Genomic DNA, 6,627 nt, shown 5'->3' with positions numbered 1-6,627 from the left:
TTCTAGCTGCGAGAAGAATGCTGGTGCAATTTTGATTGGGATTGCATTGAATGTGTAGATAGCTTTGGGTAGTATTGACATTTTATCAATATTTGTTCTTCCAATCCATGATCATGGAATGTTTTTCCATTTCTTTCCATTTTCTTTTTCTGTCTTCAATTTCTTTCATAGATGTTCTGTTGTTTTTTCTTTTAATTTTGTTAACGTTTATTTATTTTTTGAGAGAGAGAGCAAGAGGGAGAAAGAGAGAGAGAGTGCGCATGAGCAGGGAAGGGGCAGAGAGAAGAGGGAGACACAAAATCTGAAACAGGTTCCAGGCTCCAAGCTGCCAGCACACAGCCCTATGTGGGGCTTGAACCCACAAACTGGGGAATCATGACCTGAGCTGAAGTCGGTGCTTAACCAACTGAGCCACCCAGGCACCCCTCTATTCTTTTCAGTGTACTGGTCTTTTACCTCTTTGGTTAGGTTGAGCCCTAGGTATTTTATGGTCTTCAGTGCAATTGTACATGAGATAAATTCCTTGATTTCTCTTTGTGCTGCTTCATTATTGGCGTATAGAAATGCAATCAAACTCTGTATATTGATTTTATATCCTGAGGCTTTCCTGCATTCCTGTATGAGTCCTAGCAATATTTTGGTGGAGTCTTTTGGATTTTCCATGGAGAATATCATGTCTGCGAGGAGGGAAAGTTTGACTCCTCCTTGCCAGTTTGGACACCTTTATTTATTTTTGTTGTCTGATTGCTGAGGCTAGGACTTCCAACAGTATGTCGAATAACAGTGGCGAGAGTGGATATCCCTGTCATGTTCCTAACCTTAGGAGAAAAGCTCTCAGTTTTTCCCCATTGAAGGTGATATTGGTTGTGGGACTTGCGTATCTGGACATTATGATGTTGAGGCACGATCCTTCTATCCCTCCTTTCATGAGGGTTTTTTTTTTCCCATCAAAAGAGGATTCTGTATTTGGTCAAATGCTTTTTCTGCATCTGTTGAGAGGATCATGTGGTCCTTATCCTTTCTTTTATCAATGTGATGTATCCCATCAGTTGATTAGCAGACATTGAATCAGTTGTGCATCCCAGGGAATAAATCCCACCTCATTGTGGGGATTAATTCTTTTTATGTATTGTTGGATCCGGTGTGCTAATTTTTGTTGCGAATTTTTGCATCCAGGTTCATCAGGGAAATTGGTCTGTAGTTTTCCTTTTTAGTGGGGTCTTTGTACAGTTTGGACTCAAGGCCATGCTGGCCTCATAGAATGAGTTTGGAAGTGTTCCTTCCATTTCTCTGGCCATAAGCTTATCTTGTTCTTTCATTTGGGATGCATTCCTCTTGTCTTGGCATTTTGGCTGAGTATTTGCCTTCTCTGTGTTCCAAAAGCTCCTTATGTTACCTGCCTGTGAGATAAATGGCTTTATGAAGAGGATGTCATCTAGTGTCCAGGGCCGGGCACATCAGGGAGTGTGTGTGGTGTGTGTTGCATGCACTGTTTTGTGTTCTGGTTGCACTATCCTTCAGGCCAGTTGTATGGGCAATGTATGGTCCTTGGCCAGAATGTGGTGAGTTTTATCTAGGTCTGCTCTGATCTGCTTGTTAAATGAGACTTGAAACGACTGCCACGAGAAGTGAAGCCCTGCACAACTGTCTGGTTAAGAGAGGTGGTATGGTCAGGGGCTTCTGCTGGTCTTCAGCTCCACTGGGACCGAGGCAAGCTTGACCTAGAAGGCCAGTCTCGCCAGAGCACAGGAAGGTGGGGCTTGGTGTAAGCAGGTTAGGCAGTCAGTGTGGGAATTGCCTTGTTTCCGGTAGGTGGCTCTGTGTTTATGCTGGGGGGCAGAGGAGGGAAATGGCGCCACCCAGCTCCTCCGTCCCAGCTCCTTTGTCCCCTCTTTGTGACCACTGTGAAAAGAGCAAGGGCTCTTTTCCTAGAGGATTTATGGAGTGAATACTAAATTAATAAAATAGCATACTCCCCATAGGAAGACATCTAAGTCCACAGTCACCCCCCCCCCCCCCACCGTTTATACCCCTCCGCCACAAAGGCTGCTTACTGTGTATGTGAAGAACTACAGAATGAGAAGTAATGACAGTCCCAGTTTCCACCCAGGGAATCATAGCCCTTGTGGCTCAAAGCTCTGCCTCTAATCCCCCGCCTGTGCCCGATCTGCTACTCTCCTGACAGTAGGGTCTCCTTCTCCCTGGAAGTGCTATCCAGTGGCACAGAGGCACATGGGGCGATAGGGATCCTGAGGTCCTGCAGAGAACCTGGAAAGAAAGCATGCTCTTAGAGAAACACTTTGCCTATACATGTTAATTGGGTTCAGCTAATTTATTTTAATTCAGAGGTACTTCTCAGCTTAAGTAGAGTAAAATTTGCAGGGTACTTTTGTCCTCTAAAAAAATGAGCTGAAATTCTAATTAACAAAATTAACACAAATGCACTTTGATTTCTGGTGTACATTTCCGTGTTTTACCCGTACCTCTGAAACAGGACAGAACAGAACCTGCTCATATGAACACAAGGGAAGGCCATGGTGGGGACTTGCCACACAGGTAATTTTGGATTTTCTCTTCACAACTTAACTTTCAGTGCGTGTTTTCTACAACAAGTATGTCACCTCTTATAGTTCAGAATGTTCATACCCAGGGCACACCTGAAGGGATTCTGGATAGCATGTTTTCCACAAAAAGATCGAATGCTGATGGATGTGAAAGTTATGCTGTCTAAGACCACTCTAAATGACACATACAAAAATATAAGTTGCAGTGAAGGGAGTTTGCATTTTCAGATTGTAGAGATATCGACAGATTTTCTGAACACATTAAAACCCTTGACAGAAACAGGAGAGGAAGAAACAGCAAGAGCAGTGATGCCACATTGAGGAGATCCAGAAAGAATGAGGAAGCCAGGAGACTTCCAAGTGGAGTGTGGGATCATCCACCTTGGCTTATTTCCAGGAACACACTCGAAAAGCCCTAAGGTCCTCACCCCTAAGCACATTTCACTTGTAAACTTACCACAAAGAGATGCCAGGTGGACAGTAGAGAAGCCCGTAGACTATTGGGTAAAGGTTGTGCGTTTGGAAATAAAAACACAAGCAGACATATCATACGACACAGAAACCAGAGACATTGGCAGGAGAGTGTGCTGTACAGAAAGATGCGGGTGTCAGGAGAGACTTAGAACTGAAAATGGCCAGAGAATTTCCCTTGTACTTCTCGGCACTTTTGGTAGAGTCAGTATTGGTATCACTCACGGGGGTGACACCAGCTTCTGGACCTGGCTAAAGGCCCGGGATGGGATGGACATTTATTCTGATTTGAGTAGACTGTTGGGGGATTAAAAACAAAACAAAACAAAACAAAAAAACCCTCCCCACATTCCTGAAACAACTTAAACTCTTTGCTCCAGTCAGATCACAAATCACATGCAGAGGGTGTGCCTCATCCCTCAGGTGATCCCCAAGAAGTGGAAGACCCTTCCTGTAAACCCTGACGAAGACCTGTAAAAGCCTTGATTCAGATGTTTGCATCACTCATCAAACAATGATGGATTTGTATGGAAACCAATTTGTCAATAAATTTCAGGAAAAAAAAAAATCCTGAATGATAAGCACTATAAAAAAAAAAAAAAAAAAACAATGATGGATGGCTGGGGCTCGAGTACATGGATATACATTAGGCTGTGCCTCATGCCTCACAGAGCCCAGCCGCGGGCAGGGCATTTCTGCTGAACCGCTATATCTGCTTTTCTGCATACAGCCCCATTCCTTCTCCACGAGAGACACCTGTACCAACACAGAGTAGAGGAAATGACAGAAAGATGATATGTCGATCATGAAACACAAGGAATGTGGTAATGGCGGCAGACACATTCCCCTTGCATCATAATGGTCTGTGGTACCACCTAGCACCTTGGCCAAAGACCTAACACCAACAAAAATGAGTGTGCTTTACAAGTCAACTCATACCGCTCAGATCATCTTACCAAGTGTTGCTGGTGGAGGGTTCGGGGTGACCCCAGGGCCACCAAGGTTCAGGAGGTGGATGTGCCGAATAGCCCATGGGGGTGCGTCCAGGGTCCTTGTCTGCAGAATCTTCCAGTTAACGGAGGAAGTCCCCATGGATCCACACTGTCCTGCAGAACAGAAGTGACAGCTATGTGCATATGCCAGACAAGAGAACCAATACCCAAAGCAGCTGTAACCCAGAGAAGAACGTGTCAGCACCTGCCACCTTCTCTGCCACCAGGATCCAAGAGAGTAGCATCAGTACCTGAAAACTCTGTCCCTGCCACTGGATACCACCTACAGCTTGGGGTGGTGGATGCAAGAGGAGGAACTGCTGTCACCACACATCACTGCCCATGTCTGCGGAAGTAAAATGGCAAGGGTCCTGTCCTAGAGGGTTAACAGAAGTGATTACATAGTGATGAAGCAGCATTCTCCAGACAGGCAGGCATCTATGTCCCAGTTCACCCTGCATGCCTCCTCTGCAGTGACTCCTGATGCTCTGTTTTTGGTATAATAGGAACACAACAAATTGAGTGCAAATAAATGGCTCTTATTCTGCTCATGGAATCACAGCCACTCCTGGGGAAAAGTTCTGCAGCCGGACCCTCACTTTGCCTCCTCTGCTCCTCTCCCTGAGAAAGGAGTCTTCCCTCTTGAAGTGTTGTCAAAGGCCTCTGAGACCTCTGGGGAGTGGAGGATGCCTGGAGGAAGTCTTCTGTGAGGAACAAGTGACTTGTGGTGAATGACTCCAAAGCTCAGATGTGTTCATCTTAATTCATAGGGAATTCTGACTTGAAGCATATTACAGGACACAGAGTAATTAAGTCCTACAGAAACAAAAAAGGTAAAAATTCACATAACAGCTTTAATGCAAGTGTTTTGGTATAAAACTCCTGGGATGTGTCATGAGACTGTATCAGCTCTAACAGTGACTGGGGACACAACCAGAAACTGCTCATATGAACACAATCGAAGGACACAATGTTCAGGTTATTTTTACCTAAGGTATAGCTGGAAGGATTCCAGATAACTCATTTACCAACAAAGATGGGAAGGTGATGAGTGATGATAATGACTTTGTCTAAGACAACTCTGAATCGCACAGGGCACAGGGACACCTGGGTGGCTCAGTCGGTTGAGGGACCGACTTCATCTCAGGTCATGATCTCACAGTTTGTGAGTTCAAGCCCCGTGTCGTGCTCTGTGCTGATAGGTTAGAGCCTGGAGCCTGCTTCTGATTCTCTGTCTCCCTCTCTCTCTGCTCCTTCCCCACTCATGCTCTGTCCCTCTCTGTCTCAGAAATAAATAAACATTAAAAAAATTTTGTAATTGCACAGGGCTCAAAATAAAAAGTTGGAGTAATGATGGGGTTTTGCATTTTTCAATTTTAAACAATACGGTAGACTTTCTAGCAGGTTAATGTCCTAGCCAGAATCAAGAAAGGAAGACACAGCAGCCACACTGTTCCCACAGAGTTGAGGTCTGGAAGGGGTGACCCAGGCCAGGAGACATCTGTTTGGAATATGGGGTCATCCTCCTCTCGTTATTTCCAGAAACACATGGTAAAGTTTTAGGGTACTCAGCCTCTAAGCCCTTTGGGCTTCTAAACTTACCACAAAAAGATGACAGGCTGAAAATAGAGAAGCTTGTAGGCTCCTAGGTTAAGGTTAAGAGTGTTATTTGGAAAACAAATAACAAGCAGACCTATCACACAACACACAAAATGAGACTAGGCCAGGGGAGCATGCTGTACAGACAGATGAGGGTTTCCCGAAAGTGTTACAACTGAGAATGGTCCCAGGATTTACCTTGTCCTTGTCTGCATTCTTTGTACAGTCAGAGCTGGTAACTCACAGAGGTTGCATCAGTTTCTGGATCTGCTAAGGACCCCAGAAGGGATAGAGATTTATTCTATTTTAGTGGACTGTGTGAAATTAAAAGAAGCCCCCACCTCAGTCCTCCAATATCTTAAACTGTTCCCTACACACAGGTCCTTGGCCAGAGGCAGAGGGTATCCCACATGCCTCAGGTAACCCCCAAGGATAAGGGGGACAATCCCATCACCTTGATAAAGACCCCACCGTGCCCTAGTTCATGGTTTTCGTAATTAATCAAATAACTGTGGTCAGGTCAGGCTCAACTAGCAATCTAGAAGTCATCACTTAAACAGAGGTTTCTCAGTATACATTATGGGAAATCACCATTTCATTACAGATTAAGAATAAAAATGAGGATGCCTGGGTGGCTCAGTCAGTTAATCATCTGACTCTCGATTTTGGCTCAGGTCATGATCTCACAGCTTGTGAGTTCAAGCCCTGCGTCTGGCTCCACCCTGACAGTGTTGGGATTCTCTCTCCCCACCTCTCTCTCTGGTCCTCCCAGATGCACACACACACACACACACACACACACACACACACACTCTCTCTCTCTCTCTCTCTCTCTCTCTTTCTCTGTCTCTCTCTCAAAACAAATGAGCTTTAAAGGGGTAAATGGAGAATACTGATTGGGATGTATCATCAGGGAATGCTCAACCTGGGTATGTTTCTTCAGGCTCCAGGTGGATTGTTCACTCTTTTCGCTTATCTATAAGCTGCCTTCTACATGGAAA

This window comes from Prionailurus bengalensis, chromosome A2, assembly GCF_016509475.1.
Source record: "Prionailurus bengalensis isolate Pbe53 chromosome A2, Fcat_Pben_1.1_paternal_pri, whole genome shotgun sequence".
NCBI classification, from domain to species: Eukaryota; Metazoa; Chordata; class Mammalia; order Carnivora; family Felidae; genus Prionailurus; species Prionailurus bengalensis.
The sequence above is the reverse complement of the archived record's forward strand: the minus strand, read 5'-3'. Positions refer to the sequence as shown.